This window comes from Gopherus evgoodei, chromosome 1 (genome assembly GCF_007399415.2).
Source record: "Gopherus evgoodei ecotype Sinaloan lineage chromosome 1, rGopEvg1_v1.p, whole genome shotgun sequence".
Lineage (NCBI taxonomy): Eukaryota > Metazoa > Chordata > Testudines > Testudinidae > Gopherus > Gopherus evgoodei.
Window position 1 is genome coordinate 254,532,776 of NC_044322.1, and position 20,282 is coordinate 254,553,057.

Below are 20,282 nucleotides of genomic sequence, written 5' to 3' on the forward strand. Positions count from 1 at the left end.
GAAAGGCTAAGGACTGAATAGGAGCCTAACCTAATGGCAGTTACTCCAAATCAATACTCATGCGCAGTGACAAGGTAGTGCAGAGGGAACTGGCACTGCTCCTTTCTTGGCCAGTGGTGGTGAACAGAAGACTTAAGACTTGAAACCCTAAATCTCATTGAAGGAGCCTGCGTGACTTAGTTCCTTTAAAAAATAGGATTTCAGCACATCTCATTTGCACTAAGGCCTCTTTACCTCATTCTTGCAATAAAAATATGCCTTAAAATAGGAGTAAATATAATGTAATTTATACCAACTATAAGGCCACTTTATGGAGCCAGAACAGTGTAAAGGGGCCTTAGTGTAAATGACAATCAATCTTGTCAAGCTAGCATCTTGCAAAAACATTACATTCACATAACTTTGTAAAGTTTCCACCTCCAAGGAACCAGACATATCAGTATACTATTCACAGCAATGCTCCATTTCCAACAGATTCCATTACCCTGCAAGCATGCAAACCCTGAGAAGCAGCTCATAGATTTTAAGACCAGAAGAGACCATCGTGTTCATCTAGTCTGACCTTCTGCACATTGCAGACCACAGAACCCACCTGCTCTTGTAATAGACCATAACCTCTGGCTGAGTTACTGAAGTCCTCAAATCATGGTTTATAGACTTCAAGTTAAGAGAATTCACCATTTACATTAGTTTAAGTCTGCAACTGACACATGGCCCATGCTGCAAAATAAAGCAATCCCCACCCCCCGCCCCCACATGTGACCTGAGGGAAAATTCCTTCCCAACCCCAAATATGGTGATCAGTTTGTTAGACCCTGAGCACGTGGGCAAGACACCACCCAGATACCTGGGAAAGAATTCTCTGTAGTAACTTGGAGCCCTCCACATCTAGTGTCCTATCACCAGTCACTGGGAATATTTGCTAATAGCAGTCAGTCAGAGATCTGCCACATGCCAGTGTAGGCAGTCCCATCATACCACCCCTCCACAAACTTATCAAGCTCAGTCTTGAAGCCAGTTAGGTTTTTTGTCCCCACTGCTCCCCTTGGAAGGCTGTTCCAGAACCTCACTCTGATGGTTAGAAACCTTCACCTAATTCGACCCTAAACTTGTTGATGGCCAGTTTATAGCCATTTGCTCCTGTGTCCACATTGGAGCTTAACTTCAATAATTCCTCTCTCTCCATGATAATTATCTCTCTGCTCTATTTATAGAGAGCAATTATATGTCTCCCTCAGCCTTCTTTTGGTTGGGCTAAACAAGCCAAGCCAAGGTGTCTAGAGCTTCTTTTGCTCCTGTTTTGAGGTGATAAATTTGGTCACAGCCTCTCAGCTGAATCCCTGCAGCTATCGGCATTCCTGCTAAGTACAGAATAAGGCACTTCAGTGGCCGTGCAGATTTCCTGCTATAGCATCAAGTGTGACTCCAAGTGGCAAAGGAGCTGGCCTTGCTGCCAATACAAGTGTTGACTCCAAGCCATCCAGTAGCCTCTGTTTACTGGAATTAGTTTTCCCTCCAGTCCTTATGAATACTGATGAAGTTCCCAGCATGATAAGGCATCAAAGCAGGTCAGCTGTTCAAGGAGGCAACATTTCATTCTTGGACTATTTGTAAATCAAAGAACAGAGAAAACCAGGTGGAGGGATTGTTATGAGCCAAGGCAGTTTCCTCCCTCATTTGCCAATATTTTATTTACACATATACATAAACACACACACAGTTCACCCCCAAGTGGCTGCCAGTACCCACATACTGTATGTCCTCAAATTTCTCTTTGCTAATTGGACAGGCAATATGTGAGCTGCCTCATTTATAAAAAGCTACTCAGAACTGGGATTCTGCCCAGATCCTTTAAATAAATCATGCCTGGAATGAAATTAGTTTGCTACACATTTCTGCAATAAAATCTGCATCATTCCATTATTAGCCTTCTTTACTGGATAGCCATTGTTTTATTTAGCTGTTAAAATAATCTTCCTTGCCTGTCAGCCTGAGCATATTCCCTCCATTTTTAATCCCTCTTTTTGCTCCCCATTTTAAACCTTTTCAAGGTCTCCTTTCTTGTCCTCACCTTCAAATCCCTTAATAACTCTGCCCATTCCTACTTATTCACTCTTGCCTCATTATATATCCCTCACCTTGCCATGCTGCCAGCCTCAATCAGCTTTCATTGTCTTCCCAGCAAATGTCTCTGCACCATCTTCCATCTTGCTCCTTCCCTCATATGACTAGTAAGGTCACCACCATCTCTTCCTTCATATCCCTCTTCAAGATCCACTTCTACCATGATGCTGGCAATAAATTAGCTCACTGGCTCAGTAGAGATCCCCCTGGCAATAGTTGATATTTATTTAAATGCCTCCTTGATCTAGGTTTTAGTCTTTTCCCGTCCTTCATCTCTTGTCTCTTCCAGCTGTGAGCTCTTTGGGACCGGGTCTGTATCTCTTTCTGTTATGGCAGTGCCAAGGACATTGGAGGTCCTACCACAAAACACAACCACCTAGTACATGTTCACAAAACCAACTTTTCCCTAAGATCAGGACCAACTCAGGCTAAACTGTCGCTTTGTCAGAAGCCCTGAGCAAGGTGCAGCACGTAATTGTGCTGCCCCAGGAACTGCCAGGCTGTTCAAGGGAACAACATTTCGTTCCTGGACCATCCATAAATCAAACAACAGAGAAAACCAAGTGGAGGGGTGGTTATAAGCCATGACAGTTTCCTCCCTCATTTGCCAATATTTTATTTACACATATACATAAACTCACACACAATTCACCCCTGAGTGGCTGCCAATACCCACATACTCACATTTTTCTTTACTAATTGGACAGGCAATATGTGAGCTGCTTTATTTATAAAAAGCTTCTCAGAACTGGAATTCTGCCCAGATCCTTTGAGTCCTGTAGAGGATGGAGCTTGGAGGAGCTCAGAGCCTGGACTTTTCCAAAGCCCAGCCCCTGTAAATCCATCCTGGCTGCTACTGCTCTGATTTACTTGGCTGATAGCCAGATTGGAAATAGTTGACATAACCAGAAATAGAACCCCAGCAGTCCTTACTGCCAGTTTTAACCACTGGAGTTTAATTTTGTATTGTATCGCTTAGCCTAGTTACATTAAACAAAATCCCAGTAAATCTTTATGTTTGGAAATAATGGGATTGCTCCAAGGAATATAGAATCAAACAAAATGCCAAAGGGAAAATGAAAGAGTAGACAAATTGGATGGCGGTGCAGGGGTTGAGAAAGTGGAAATTGTATCTTTAAGAACAGGCCATTTTGGCTCTCTCATTTGAAGAGGGTCCCAATCCATGAGTGACTCTAAGAAGCTCTTCTTAAAAAGGGGAAGATGACTCTTTCCCTCTTCACTTCAAAAGCACCAGATGGTAATGGGAAGGATAATCTTTAAATTGACCTCCAATGTTGGCCTCTAATTGAAAACGAATTGAATCATGGACCTATTTTGCATTGCTCTGTGTGCTCATCTTTAGACATGCAAGTGAGAAAATTAACATGAAAATTAACCTTTAAACTGAAATTACTTGAAAGATACAGTACGGAATTCAAATGGCTTGCACTCAGGGATCCAGGCTTCAGTTAAAATATACAGATTAATAATATTGCTAATTAGCTGTCCACATTTATGAGACTGGGGGGGTTTTAAGGACATTATACACTGGTGCCCTATTCTTTACCTTTCATTCTATTAAAACTTTCCCTCAACTAAATAAATAGGTCTATAGTGTAGATAGTGGGGTGCAGGGGAAGGAGCTGCTTCCCCTTAGCACATTTTGAAAAAAGCCACGCCTTAGGCAGGGTTAGCATGGCATCGGGGTGGGGCGGGGTGCATGCTCCGCTCTGAAGCTTGGCCTGCCCGGCTTCCCCCAGCATGCTGCATACCCGGTTCCCACCGATCAGCTGTGTCTGCCAGCGGGAGGGAGACAGCTGATCCCTCGGCGGGGAGGGGAAGAACTGAGCTCCAGCAAGCTGGGCTCCTGCAGGCAGGCTTTGCTGGCTTCCCCTAGCGTACTGCATAAACCCTGCCCCACTGATTAGCTGTCTCCCAGCAGGAGAGAAACAGACACCTAATTAGCGAGGCAGTGAGAGGAGGGGGAAAGAACTGAGCTCCAGCAAGCTGGGATCCTGGAGAGGCTGGGGCCTTGGGGCAGAAGGGGGTCAGTTGGGGCATGCCCCTATAGGGGGCAAGGGCACCCACCCCGCCGGTCAACTGTTTATGGGGCCCATGAGCCATCAGCTGTTTGGCGGTGGCGGGGGCAGTAGGGTAGTTAACTAGGGGAGTGCGAGTGCTCACTGTTCAGCTGGTTTTTGGCCAGCAGCCAATCAGCAAGGCAAACTGCTCCTGGAGCAAGGGGGTGAGCAGCTGAGAGACCCCACCTCCTTCTCTACCTGCCTCTTGTGGCACTGTGGCAGGTGTGCTTTCTGTGGCTGTGCAGTAGCAACAGCTCCTCCTAACCTCTCACCCAACTAAAGGCAGCCAGTAGCAGCAGCTGGTAAGTGTATTTCAAAGGGGTAATTCTTGTGGTGAGGGTGGCTTGGGTGGGGACTGGAAACCCTCCAGGTGGCTGTGAGAGCCAGCACCTGGCTGCTGGTGGATGACTGCATGGTGGGGGGCATTGGGCTCAGCCAGAGGCATTGCCAAAAACATCCCCTGCATCCGGGCAGCTGGACCAGGACAGGCCTTGGTGGGGGGGAGGCATGTCTCCTGTGGGATGGGGTGTCCCTGCTTGCCCTCCGTGCCCAGGCAGACACCTGCCTCTCAGAGACAGTGGCCATGTAGTGTGCTTGGTTCCCCCTCCTTGGCATCTGGGTGACTGCCTCTTAGGGGGAGAGGAGTGGAAGGGAAGAGGCAGTGGGGAAGGGATGGGGTGGAGGGGGTAGGAGAGGAAAACTGAGACTATCGGAGGAAATCTTCATAACAGTACAATCTCTGCCTTGGGGTTGTGGATGGAATGGTCTCCCAAGGGAAGGCTGGAATAAACTATCTGCTGTTGTAGTATGTGTTTAGTTTAGTCCATGTGCTCTGGCAAACACAAGTCCAGGCACCATGTAGGGAGCGGTAGCCTGATTTTCTCTCTCCTATCAGGGGAAACCTGAATTGTCCCCTAAGGGAAGGGTTTGTGATCATGTTGGGAGGAGGAAGAGGCATTGCTGAGTCCCAGGGTTGAGTAATTTTCTAGTAATGGTGGTCATTAAGTTACTAATTGTCATTCACTTGCTGCACACAATGGCTGGCGATGGTTGTTTAACATTCACCCAGACATTTGGTCAATGCCTTGTTTCTTGAGAGTTGCCTTCTGTAACTTCTCTAATTTCATCCTGCTCTCGTGTGAGTACAAATTCTGGTTCTAAGGAGTTGGTGCCTGGATCCCATATTGCCTTGCACTGGGATTGGGAATTAGTGCCCTGACATGCAACTCCTCCTCCTACTGTGCCAGTGTAGATCCTGCTGTTAGTACAGCTATTTGCAGGTGCTCTTGTGTTTAGCTGACGCTTTGGACTTAGTTTAGTGGGGATGGACTCAGAGACTGAGAGCTAAACTGACACTATTATCCTGCTGTGTGGATCCCAGTGCGCTTGTACTGTGAATTTCTGGCATGCACATGTGGCTGTATTTATCTCATTGTGTTGATAGTGCTAATTCCTTGGTGTGATGATGACATTATGCTAAGATGAATCGTGAAAATAGTGCCCTGGTGTGATGGTGGTCACTCTGTGCTGTTCATGTGAATCTTGCATTTTTGTATGCTGGGTTGGTGTAGCCCTGTTGTTCCCAGGAAATTAGAGCCACAAGATGGGTCAGGTAATATCTTTTATTGGAGCAGCTTTTGTTGGTGAGAGAGACAAGCTGTGGAGCTTTCATAGAGTTTGTTCTTTCTTACTGAAGAAAAGTTCTGTGAAAGTTCAAAAGCTTTTCTCTCTCTCCAATAGAAATTGGTCCAATAAAATATATTACCTCACCCACCCTGAGATATATTAACCCCCTGCCCCCATATTACCTCACCCAGCTTTCCAAGAGCGAGTTTTCATGATGACATGGGAAGTGCTCTGACTGGTTCTGAGTTCTCTGTATCAGCCCCTCTAGCTTGCGCTGCAGCCCAGTACCTGGGGGCTGGGTGCCTGCAGCGCTGAGACTGTGAGATCAGGGACTCACAGACCCAGCTGGGAGGGGAAGGGCACTCCTCCTCGGCCCCTCCGTCTTGCTGCCTCCTTTTCCCGAGTGCCTCATGATGCACTGAGCCAGCGTGGCTAGGTGCTTCATTGGAGAGTCTCCCAGTGCAGCCCCCCCCCTCCCCCATGCAAACCCCCAACAGACCCTGCCCACCTCTGTCCGATTGTCTTTTATGCGGGGGACTGTGCCCTCCCCCCCACTCCTGTGTGCTGCCTGCTTCCAGGGGCCACAGATCGCAGAGCAGCCCTCAGGAAAGATGAGAGGGGCTGTCCCACCAGGTGCGTGCGCAGCCTCCTGGAGCACTGCTTTGTCCCATTATATCCAAATTCATGTTCCATCAGGTCACGTTATATCGAGGTAGAAGTGTAATTTGATATCAGGTGGCACCTTTTTTTTATGTGTTTGCTCCCCCTGACATTAGAACCTGGCTACACCACTGAAATAGGTACCTTGAATCCACGTCTCATTTCCCTGAAGCTATGAGGTACCAGTGTACCTCTTGCCTAGAATTATGTGGGGGCCAAGAAAAACAGATAAGATTGCATGTGAAATTTAGCGGAGCGTCAGTGTGTCCAGGTATCATGTTGTTCTTAGGCAACAAAGACACTTCTATGCAACAGCTGCTCAGCAGAAGGATAAAGTAATGATTTACAAGAAGTTATATATAAGTGCCATGGTGTTCCATTCATATCATGCAATTACACCTTTGTCACACATGTCCTCAGTTAAAGTTATATCTAAATTACAAGAATACCAAAGAATTAGAAGTCTATTTTTTAATGTTCTCAATTTACTGGAAAATGCTTTCTTTAAATACTTCATCTATTAGAAGAGATGGAGCTAACAGAAAATTAATGTGCAGTGTGAGTATAAAATCTGTCTTTCTGCAAATCAGCAGCAGAGCAGGTACAATGACAGATTATTCTTAACTTCACTCTGTCTTTCTCAAAGCCATAAAAAGACACCGAAGTTGGTCCTGTCCACTTTTCAGTGACTTCATTCAACACCATAAAGGAAAGAAAAAGTAGCAGAGTCATATACTTCCTATTCCTGATTCTGTTCCTTTGCTTCCCACAGAAGAACTGTGTTTATTTGTAAGGTAAGGATCAGGGATGAGGGAAACCTCAAGCAACACCCACCATGGACCATCAATTAGGATAGCACTGGGAATGTCAGCATCCAACATACTGAGCACCAACTATTGCTACCAGCTAATGGAGTTACTCTGTTAGTTCTATGTTGACTAGCTAATATAGAAGGAGACAACCCAACACTGAGACTGCAAGTGTTTTGGGTCAGGAATATTGCTATGTGCTATGCACACCCACATTGCTATATAAATAATCAATAATAGTAAATTATTAGACAGAAATATGATGGGCAAGTGAATACCTTAGAAATGAAGATCACAGAAGAAAGCAATTGAAACCAACATAACAAAAGATTTAAGCATTAAGCCAAGTTCTGTTAAGAATATCTAGAAGAACATACTAGGGCTGAATATCCATGTGCTAAGCATCCCTGCTGATACAGTGTACCCCAGCTTGGCGTCCTTCACTGAGTACTCAATCTTACTTATGAAGCTGAATATGAAGGATGATCTTGCATAATGCAGACATAGCTTACAGAATTCCTATAAGAAGAATTAGCAAGGACTATTAGAGTGAAGGTACTTTTTTCCTCCTTCCCTGATTTTGGAGATGAAGATGGAGTATTACAAGCATCCCAGAGCATTAGACACATCTAGGTTTGGGGAAAAAATGATGCACTTTCCCATGACCTTAGTCCAGCCTCAGAGGTCAAGACAATGCAGAGAGGTAGGGGGGCAATGAAGGGGCATCTTAAAATAAAATCCATGAATAAAAGGCCTGGAGCACCATTGCTCTCCTATGCACAGGCTCATACATTTTCTCTTCAAAGCTCCTGACTGATCAAAATAAAAGGGCAACAGCCAAGAAGTAGTTAGTGAGACACAAGCGGATGGTGTGTTCTTAGTTGTGTCAATCCTAATTTCCCTTTACTCTAAACGAAAGGGAGAAAATGGTTTCTGTCCATGAACTATGCAGACAGTAACGTCTGTGTCGTCTTCCTGCATTCTTTCCTTCCCACATAGCAGTAACTTGTATTTAACCCATTCAGGAAACCTATCATTGCATATTTAAACACTGTACAATAAAACCAAGGTGTAAAACTTTCTAAATCAATTTAAAAGAACCAAAAAGCTCAACTGCATGGCCAGACAGACCCAGAGAGAGTTAGAAGAAACACAAAGACTACAAAGAAAATGAGGAAAAAACAATGACCATCCAGGCAAACCATCCCAGAGGGAACAGTTCCCAACTCTTCAACAAACAGGATGATGTGAAAAGGAACAGAAGAGGAGGAGGGGACAACCAAGAGACAGGACACCAAGCAGTCAAGAATAGGCCATCGGCTAGACAGGGACTGCAACTGCCATCGTCTGGAGAGTTGTTAAAAGTCAATGAAAATCTGTCCATTGATTTCAATACATTTTGTGTTGGGGCTCAAGAGGAGATCCGTCTTGGCTGATCATTGTTACATATCTCTTTCCTTCCAACAATCAGAGATATTAGCCTTGGCTTGGCCAAGGTTACCCACCCTCCAGCGTCCTGAACAGTGGTGCTCAAAATAAAAGCTAGAGAGGAAAATAAAAAGTGAAACAAGAAATTTGAGTTGGAGGGAACTCAGTTAAAGTCTCCAGGGGTAGGTACTAGGAATGGGCAACCACATTTTGCCCAATTCCAAACCCATTCAAGTCTACTGGGTTCAGAATCACAAGCGAACAAAGATCCGTCTTGTACCTGATGGTGGAACATAAGCTACTTCCTGGTTGATAAGTGTTTCACTTCTGGGTTTACACTTCGTACTGACAAAAAGCAATTTCTCCTGCTTTATGGTTTGGGAATTTTAGGAGAACTCCATCTCTGAGATTGTGTCTGTTTAAGCAAGTTGCTGCCTCGCTCATTGACGTTCTACAGCACAGGGACAGGAAGAAGAAAAAGAGGTGGCAGAGGAAGGTAAACACTGGAAGAGAGAGGAGGCAGTAGATACCATTTATATAAAAACCAACAACTGGAAGCTGCTTGTAAGACCAAAACAGCAAGAAAAGTCATTTTGCAAAAGAGAGAAAAAGTTTATATGCTAGGAATTGTATGTCTTGGCATATATTGCCTCTGCAAAAGCCCACCATCCTGTAGGGCTCAGAACCATCTAGAACAGCAGTGCCTGCTGGGGCCACACAACCAGCCCTCTTGGATGTGAGCATCTGAATCCAAAGCTATAAAAAGGCCTTAATTGCCCTCAATTTTTCCACTAATTCTACATATTCATAGGAGGACTCCAAAGAGATGGGGCAGAAGTTTGCAGAGGCAGCATACTGGAAGAACTACAGTTGCTAAGAAATCCCTTCTCCTTTGAAAAGTGCTTCTGCATATCCCCCACATGCACTTGGGAGGGATCAGTCAGCAGTGCAAACCACACAGGAGCAGGACTGAGGAGAACTAATTAAATAATGACCCAGAGTCTGAAACTAGTGCTAGAAGAGATATCAAATGCAGAGCATATTAATCTAAAAGTGTCTGACTAGAGCTACAATGGGCAGCTTTGCAAATCTCTGCACTGCATACATTATGTAGGCCTGCTGTGGACCCTCCAATATACCCTGGGAAGGGGATCTGAGGGGCAGGGACATGGGCCAGGGGCTGTTCTCAGGCCCCCCAACCTGGGCAGGTCAAGGGTCTGCGGCTCCTCACAGCTGCCTGGGCTGGGCTCCAGCTTCTGGCCTGGCCAGGTGCTGGGCCTCAGGGGCCAGGCCTGCGGTGAAAAGTGGATGGGCCAAACCTGTCCTTTTTCAAAAGTGAGAGGGCCATGGGTCCTTGGTCCCCTCTATTCTGGCACCTCTGCCAGTACCTATGTAGAGTCACTAACTTCACTGGAGCTTCAAACTAGAGCTACCCTCAAGGATACAAGAGAGAGACTGGGCCTCAATAAAATGGACAGAGCCTCATGCCAATGCAGAAACTGCAAGATGAGCTAATGGTGAAAACAGACAATTTATCCCAGGCCCAAGTAAAATCCCAGACTGGTCTCAGAAATCTGATCGGATTGGAGGGTTAGATGATCAGTTTTGGCAGTGCTAATAGAGTCTGTCTGCCAGGATTGATTGTAAACGATTGCAAACACAACCAACATCTTGTTGCCGGCAGATAACTGCCTGAGGCCAAGCAACAGCGGGGGGGTCCGTCGCCTGGTGTGCCGCGCCAATAAACACACCAGGGTGGAGAAGCAAACCAAGTTTATTTGAGATCTCAAAGCGGTGCAGGGAGATTGACTCAGATCAAGCACACCTAAAACAAGCAGTCTGTTCCTTTATATCTATGAGAACTTTTCTCACTGACTAGCAATCCCCCGTTTCCCCTCCCTCCTCCTCCTTCCTCCCCCTGTAGCAATTACGTAAGCGCAGGTGCATTAAGTAATCTTGGCCGCGGCAGCTCGTTAGTAAGTTTTCCTTCTGCAAGTTATCTTGTCCTTCTGCTAAAGGTGCACAAGCTTCATTATTTCTGCTTTAGACCAGTTAGAACTGTTGCAACTGATAACGGCTGTTACACCTGGCCTTTTAGGTCGATTAAAGTTCAGACATGGAGGGACTCTTGTCTGCTGAGGCCTAAAACCAGGAAGGCTCCATACTCTTGTGGCCTTCCACCCTCCCGAGTTATGTAGGGTTATGCTTAGTGACACCAACAACTCCCTCCTTTGAGAATACTCAACAAACTTTTGGCTGAGTGTTCTCACATTTAAAGGATAACATGTGATTAAGCTCCAGGGAGCTGAAGTGCTTTACAGCAAGCAAGCAAGAGAAGAGTAACAATACACAACACCACACCAGTGAGCAGGAGGTGAACAATGCCTTTCCCTATTTCTCCCAGGTTGAGTAACCAGCCCCAGAGGGAATTAGAAATAGTGGGTTTCCTTTCCTGGGCCTTCCACTGTTCAAAAGCCTGTTTGGCTGACAGGATGTGCTTGTTAATATCCTGTGCGCTTTCTGGGACATAAGTACAGCATTCATCCCCATAAGGGTGCACACCCAGCCCTGGGAAGCCACACTTCCACCCAGGAAGTGTCCAAGTATGTCTCCATGATCACAGATCAGATGGTATTCCTGATGCGTCTGTAAGGGCAGTGGGCCAAGTCTGGTACTTAAGATCACTCCAAATGGCCATCAGCTGGTAATTCAGGAAATCCCAAATTCCTAAACATACTAGATCCCACTGCAATGCCTTCCCAGCCTCAGTGATATTCAATACCATCTTTCCTTGGTGTAGTACTATAATACACCTGTTATTTAACTATTCTCAGGTACTTTCAAAAGGCATCGACATTAATAGCATAGGAAGGGGGTTACATTATTAGTTACTCTCTAGGACACAGGGTGCAGCCTGTAGAATAAACCCCAAGCTCCAATCAATACCACATTTTCAAGCATGGGTCCCATAAATGTCCTCCCGCCAGTGTATAATTCTTTGTTTCTTCACCAGGGTCAGTTCTTAATGTCCTTTCTAGTCAGGAATTCCTGGACTCTGCCAATTTCAGTGGAGCGAGTGTTCCTTCTTCTTTCCCAAAACAGTTGTGGTGCAGCATCCTTGTACTTTTTCCCTACTGTCCAGAAGGCACAGTGGAGCTAGAAGGTGAAATAGGCTAATCATCAGTAGGAGAATTCTCCCGAGGTGAAGGGGTCTTTTTGCAGTGAGAATCTTGGGTCCAAGCAGTCAGTCTTTGGCACTTCACAGCGGTGTTGGTAGGTAGCAGGACTTAATAAGGGCCTTTCCAGCATGGAGCCAAGGCAGTCTTTTGTCGGTGGACCTTTACATCAATCCCGTCTCCTGGTTCCAAGGAGTGGCAGGGCTGCTAGGGTCTTTGGGTAGCCCTTCTTTACCTGTGAGAAAAGAAACTTAACACATTTCATTAGTGCCTGGCAATGTTTTTCAGATCTCATAGCTGTGTGGGCAAATTCAAGCCCTCCTTTTCCTAGTTGTTAGCCAAGTCTTAACTGTGAGCAGTGTCCTTGAATGGAGTCAGTGTCTTATCTATAGCCTGAACTTGCTATTTTATTTTATTTTTTTCAGTTAATTCATTCTGTTCTTTGTCCTTCTTCCCTTCTTGGCTTCTTTTAACCTGCAAAGGAAACTTCCACTTTTTACTTATACACCTTTTTCCCAACAATGAAGACATAAACATTGTCATTATACAGTACATTAGTCTTATTATTTAATATATGCCACACACACCCTTTTACTAAAATAACCTTATTACAGAGCTTTGGAGCAACAAGCCAGGACAAGCACACCCACTTTGAGGAGTTCACTCAATACAACCTCTAGTCCAATAGCCTTCCACCATCCCCAGCCCTCTGGCTAGAAATCTGAGGTAGCCAGAAAGATCCCATGTACAATATGGGGAGTGGGTTAACTTTTCATGTCTTTGCTTTCAAAGACTTTTGGTATGCAAATTTTAACAACAATTTTGCAATTAACAGTTTGACCAATAAAGTTTCTTTTCCTTACTTAAGGAAATGCATTAGACTTTAGTATATTACATTCTCCTGATTTATCTAAACACTTTGTATTTCAAGTTGAACAAAACAAGTATCTGCATTTTAATTTAACCTTTTTGTTTGATCTTAAACCAGACCACTTCATAAAAATATTAAACACAAATTCCGGCCACAAGACAAACACCACAAGACAGAACATAGAACACAAAACATGATTTCTATTGTACCAGTAAATGCATGGTAAGTTGAATGCTGTTCAGCTGGCATCAGTTTTCTCTGATTATCTGAAAGACAAAAAAGAGAGGTCTACCCACCCCTTCTGGGCAGACAATCATCGCTTGAAATATACAAATACTCTTGTTGGCTTCAGGCAAAACAGAGGAATTACCCCATAGTTTCTTGTATTTGTTTCATAGGCAGCCCAGGTTTTCAATTACATAACACTGTATACATTCTTCAGCTAATTCAACTAAATTGTTCATAGCCAAACCAAATGATTGCAATCCAATAACTTCTTTGCCTGAATTTATTTACAAACATTTCACAGACACCAAAAACTTTTTTTCTTTAGCATTTTTACAAAGTTCAACTGCCGTTTTCTCCAGCAACTACAGAGTTAACTTCTCACTCTCCCTTAAATCACTTGCTTGTCTCCCAACAGCCACTTTTATCAACTTAAATCATCATTCCAAGTAAGTCCTGGGTATTTGAAATCTCCATGCTTACACTTACTGACTCCTTCCTTCCACTACACCCTTAAAGTTTTCCAACCTGCTTTCCAATCTCTCTCTCTCTCTCTCTCTCTGTTGCCTGCCTGCCTGGGCCCGATCCTGCTTTTCTTGCTGAACCGTCCCTTCCATGGGCACCAACTTGTTCCACTACCAGTTTAGTTAGGAGGGTGGGCTTCTCAACAAGCCCCCACCCCTCCTGGTCTCTTCCCTTAAACATTCTTACTCACAAGACTACCCGAGTCCTCCTTCATGAGGCTTGCCACCTGGACAAAAACACATGGCCCATTGGACAAAGGCCATTTACTTAACATATAATTTAAAGGACTATTCTTAGAGGGTTTACCCAGAGACTCATTCATCTGTTTGACACTTAAACAGAAAAGAGAATTACACAGAGAGCAGAGGGAATTACAGTCTAAGCCAGACTTTCCCACTTCTATACACTGACCGCTACAGGGGACGGGACAGAAGGATCTCAATTCAACCTCAGAACTTTCTCGCACACATGGCTTCCACTCCGAGGAATTACGAACAAGAGGTTCAGTTCTGCCCACGCTCCTAACGCCCAAATGAACAGAGCAAAAAAACAACAGTAACCGGTTAAACAGAACAGAACCAGATAGCGTTTTCTTATCCTATTAGGACTCACTTTTACTCATGCAGTTCTCAACATATAACACCAACAGTACCAAGCAAAGCAAACACAAAATAACAAGGGTAAAACAAATAGATGGTGTAAATTCTGCAGGGCTCCCCCCTTCTTAATTGTTCACCAAACTGTGACAAATTTCTGTTACCAATCTATCCCTCGTGTCAGGTGATCAGGCTGACACTACAGGATCGTTGGGGGAAGATAAAGAAAACACACCATATAACTGTATTTTAAAGCTCCATTAATAAAATAATAAAACAACAACGGAGAGTGTTGGGAATGCTCCCTCATCACTCAGGAAAACATTAATGCCCCAAGCTCCTTTCATACCCACACACGTACGTCCAGACTGGCCACTTCTGTGTATAATGTTCAGAGAAGGGGGGAGAGGTGGACAGGAGATTATCCTGTATACAGCTTGTCCAGAATTTCTAACATGCTTCCGCTCTTTGGAGGGCTGTTCTCTTGCACCCTGGAATCTTCTGCAGCGTCTCTTTCAGAGATTCCAATCCAGGTCAGCTGCGTGCGGCTTCTTCAGTGTCACCAAGCCACACTGGCTCCGGGGTCACAAAGGCACACTGTTGGATCTTACTGGACAGTTAAGCTTTGCAAATATAATCTTAGTTCTGTAACTTGTATTGCCTTTGGTTCGCCTCTGTCTATATTTTTTCCTTCACAGCCAGCTGGGGCCGAAAGCAGTTTTTCTTTGTACTTAGCATAGTCTGCTTTGATTCTGGACCTTGAACGCAGAGCAATCCCCCCCTTCCATCCCTGGGCCAAGATGATTTTTAAATTAACCCGTTCCTTTCCTCAATAGACAAATTTTCTCACCCTGTGTCAGGGCTTTTTGGTGATTAAACGCTCCTCTTAGATGTATGATCTTATCTAGATTGAAGTACCTTCTAGTGGGCATTGTTTAGATGGATTTTCACGCGTGTAAATATTCCAATTCTCTAAATACCTGCAGGTTGTTGAACTATAATGTACGTACATGTAATATGCTGGGGTACCCTTGGGGGTGAGGTGGAATGTTTAGACTGCCCCCCACCCATTTTCCACTTACACACACAGGGAGGGTGCCCTGTCCGCGCTAGCGGCTCATAAACTAAGGATTTTTCCCTACAGGGTACTCACACAGGAGAGGCTAACAAGGATGGCCACGACCCTCCTACACCTCCCTTCAGCAAAGAGCATCGGCTAGTCTCTCGGAGACGGCGCCGCTTACTCTGATTGCATCCAGTGAGATGATCAGACTGTCAGTAGCCCACACAGAAAGGAAAGGGGAAGGGAAGATGGGTACACACACTCCTAGACCCAGGCAGCTTCCTCACCGGACGATGCCAGGCCAAGTCAGCCCACCATGGGTCGGACCTCCTAAAGATCCACTAGTTACCGGGCTTGCATTAGAGTAGTCCTGGTCACGAGCTTTTGCTTCACAGGGTACTCTGGGCGTCTTCCAGTAACAGTCATTCACATTGGCCCCCAGTACCATTCCGCATCTGATCTTGCTTTTTAGCTACAACAGGGAGAGAGTGCACTAGGACATAGGGTCTCCCCTTTCTAGACAGGTCCCTCCTTTGTCCCTGCACTATCCCTAACCTTCTTTTGGATCCTTGCACTCTGCCAGACAGAGGGAGGAACTGGAGCTACAGTGGGGTATTTTTACAAGAGCTCTCCATACAAACAGCTTCAGAAGCTACCCATTTACTGACAAAACAGGAGTAATTGGAGGATCATGTTATAATTAAGTGATCCTTCCGGTGGCCACCTTTCTGGTCCTCTAGTTGATATTGAGGCCAGTCTACTATACAGAACTTTTTAGTTTGCTTTTAGTTAGTGGATCTGATCCAAGCACTTCCCAATTCGCTAGAATGCATTCTAAGGGTGTACACCATGCCCTGCCTGTACTCTGTCCCTGCCCCATGTCCTAGGGTGACACTGGGCGTCCCCAGGTCATAACAGGCAAAAATCCAGACCACTGGACTGTTCCTACCTTATCCAAGGGACCGGTTCCTCACCGTCGCCCTCAACTGCTTCTCCACTACTCGAGCGCGTTGCACCGTTGTGCCCTCTGGGGTCAGTCAAACTGCGTCTCCGCCGAGGCCCCCGGTGAAGTCACCGGTGCGCGCTGGGCGTCGGTCGTCACCGCAATCCGTCGACCACCAGAAGGGATCCAGGCAAGGCTAATTTTAGCCTCAATGCCCCACGTTGGGCGCCAAGAACTGTTGCCGGCAGATAACTGCCTGAGGCCAAGCAACAGCGGGGGGGTCCGTCGCCTGGTGTGCCGCGCCAATAAACACACCAGGGTGGAGAAGCAAACCAAGTTTATTTGAGATCTCAAAGCGGTGCAGGGAGATTGACTCAGATCAAGCACACCTAAAACAAGCAGTCTGTTCCTTTATATCTATGAGAACTTTTCTCACTGACTAGCAATCCCCCGTTTCCCCTCCCTCCTCCTCCTTCCTCCCCCTGTAGCAATTACGTAAGCGCAGGTGCATTAAGTAATCTTGGCCGCGGCAGCTCGTTAGTAAGTTTTCCTTCTGCAAGTTATCTTGTCCTTCTGCTAAAGGTGCACAAGCTTCATTATTTCTGCTTTAGACCAGTTAGAACTGTTGCAACTGATAACGGCTGTTACACCTGGCCTTTTAGGTCGATTAAAGTTCAGACATGGAGGGACTCTTGTCTGCTGAGGCCTAAAACCAGGAAGGCTCCATACTCTTGTGGCCTTCCACCCTCCCGAGTTATGTAGGGTTATGCTTGGTGACACCAACAATCTGAATAGAATAAAAAATAAAAGTAATGTTGACAATTTTTTGTTTTAATGGTTATAAAGCTTTAATTATTTGAAGCTGCCTACTGTCATTAAATGATTACTGGCTGATGCACCCACAATTTTGCACAACTGTGAAAATGTAACTTGAAAAAAAATTAAAGCTTCAAAATAAATATCATTATGTGGCAAAATTATTTTTTAAAAAATTGAATTCAGCCAAGTCTAATTATAAGACTTTGTTTTCAGTTGCTTATAAAACTTCTTTCCAATTTAATGGTCTGGTCTGAAATTTTCCATGCCAAGTGTCTGCCTCAGGCTAAATATTTTGGGGGGTTTGTTTGTTTTTTTTTATTTATTTAGGCGGCATTTTCAAGACTGAGGTTATGGATCAAACAATGTATTTTTTCCTGTTAACAACTGTTTCATTGAGAAGCTGTAGTGCTTTCATGCTTTGAAGCAAGAATCTGACATTTTGCAAGATGGTTACCCTGGTACTACGACTGTACTACTTGCTTTCTCCATGAAAATCTATCCAAATTTAGCTAATTTATATGAAATTTATTATTTATAAAAATTGCAGTTCATACATGCTCAGACATTTGTTAGAGCTGGCATCATTATTCCCTGAAGATCCCATCTGCACTGAGCATGCTCTATCCCCACACAGCTCCTAAGTGCTGACGTGCAGGTGCCATCCCCATAGAGCAGCCAGTCATACTCTGGGTGAGGGCTGCAGGGGCTGAGCAGCAGTTTCCCTGCAACTGCCTCTCTTTACTGCTGGGGGTCATTATGTTGCTGTGCACATGACCTGAGAGTTGAGAGACTATGCTTTCAATGTTCCCCCTTTAGAATCCAGACAGAGTGGAGAGTGTGACTGGTTTCCCCCTGGAACTGGAGTTCCACTGAAGCTACCTGACCCACCAGCCTAGGCTCGCTTTACACTGTACTGCTGTGACAGGCTCTCAAGCCCTCCAGCACACATACAGCTAGGGACACACACAGCTGCAGTTGCAGAGCTGATTGCAGCATCTGTATGCATGGGGAGGCTTTGTTAAGGAAGCCTCCCCATGTATACAGTCTCCAGCTGCTCAGGAACACACTCCTCCCCCGGTCTGGAGTGTAAACCACAAATTATACCATCTTGCACTGCACAGGGAACCATACAGCGTAAGCTCATGAAATTCATCCCTCCCTCAATGTGGAGAGGAATATACACAGCTTTCAGCCCCAAGTTATGACTCCCACACACATTGGTTTTAGATAAAGCAGAAACAAGTTTATTAACTACAAAAGATAGAATGAGTGATTATAATGGATAGCAAACAGATCAAAGCAGATTAGCCAGCAAATAAACAAACATGCAAATGAAGCTTAATATACTACATAGATAGGATATGAATAGGAAATTCTCACCCTAAATGATAATACCATCAGGCTGCAAGTTCTTAAGGGGCAAGCTGCGCAGGTTTACAGCTTAGAAACCACAGGTGTTTGAGTCACAGGATAAAAATCCCTTCCCCCAGTTCAGTCTTTGTTCCTCAAGTGTTTCCAGGATTCTCTTTGGGTGGGGAGTCAGTGAAGAACTGCAGTGATGTCACTCCCATGCCTTAAATAGTTTTTGCATATGGCAGGAACCCTTTGTTTCAAAGCTTGGTTCCCATGTCAGTAAATGGAAAAATACTGGTATCTCAAGATGGAGACCAGCACCAGGTGACCTGATCACATGTCCCTGTAGTGTCATAGCAGCCATGAGTCAGAGGCTGTTTGTAGCATCCTCAGGAAGTCCCCTCTCCTCCTGCAGGTGGGCAAGACACTTCTTCTAAAGCCTATTGTTATCCCTAATGGTTAATTAGCTTCAATGGGCCCTTCCCAGCCAGCCATCTGGATTGGGAACTTTTTGACTAGTGGGTGTTCCCCATGTATAAACACCTTTGTAATGCAGATACATAGTCAATATTCCCAACTTCAGATACAAAAATTATACATGCATTCAAAGAGGAAAATCATATTCAGTAACTCATAACCTTTCCAATGATATCTCACATGACCTATCCTGCATAAAATATATTATGATTGTTTTAATCATATCACCATATCTCTGTGAAGAATATGGGGTGCAGTGTCACAGAGACGAATGAAATATGTAAGTAAATCTATTTATTCATGTCCAAATATCATGACAGAATTTTCAGAAGTTTTCACCATCCATTGCTAACTTGGAGCTTCCAGTATCTGACCTTCCAGTGATCTGCTGCATATCTATCTCCTTGCTGGTTGTCCCTTACCACAATAACCCAACATCATTCCTTTCATAATTTTCTCAAGGTTATTTCTACCTTTGTAGCTAATGTGACCAAAGTACATAAGTCTGTGTCTCCTGATTTCCGACATCAGGGCCTGCTTCTCTCCAATAAATAGTTCTAACAGACATTTATCTATTTTTCCCATTCAAGACATATGCAAAATAGTTTTCACCAGAACCACATTTCAAAAGCTTGTTTCCCCTCATATCAGCAGCATGATTTTCATCCGTAAATCATCTTGGAAAAAATTAGTTTTTTCACCCAGCCACATCTTCATTCATTTTGAGATTCCATTTCCCCCACAATTCCTTAAGGGAGGACATCACTGAGAGAATATCCCTAGTCATCTTCTGATTGTGTTGGAACAGCCTCCTTGGTCGGATATATATGATCCCAGATAATTACATTCATCTACAGCTTGTCCATTAATCATGATGTCTGCTTGCATCCAGTTTTGGTCAGTTGTGTCAACATACAGGCATTTTGGTTTCATTGTATTTAGGAATTGTCCATATCAGTTTTTTGTTTTGTTTTGTTTTTGTTTTAAACACACAGACTCAAACATTTGTTATATTGCATCAGTGGTTGTGGCAAATAATGTCTTGTCATTAGTATATCTGAGGTCGGTTAAGAGGCCTCCACCAAAGGAGATTACAGCTCCTTCGAGTTTGTCCAAACCTTCCATGGTTTTTCTCATATTCTGTGTATATGTTAAAGTGGCCTGGAAACAAAATACATCCTAGTTTTGCACCCTGCCCAGTAGAACACTAGTCACTGTCACCTACTGCATTTCACACCGTGGTCGGCTGGTGGTTGTAGAGACTTGGAATGAGTTAAATGAGATATTTTGGAATCCCCATGTTTGCCAGTATCCTCCAAAGACAATCATGCTGGACAGCCTCAAAAGCTTTTGATTAGTCAATTAAGCACATAATCAGTGCCCCTATGCCAAAGAACCAAATCAGTTATGCAATGATACAGCAACTGTAGAGACAGAATGTCAAGTGGAAAAAGACTTTCCTGAGTGAAGACTGTGAATCAGACCATCAGTTGTTAAGCCCCAAAC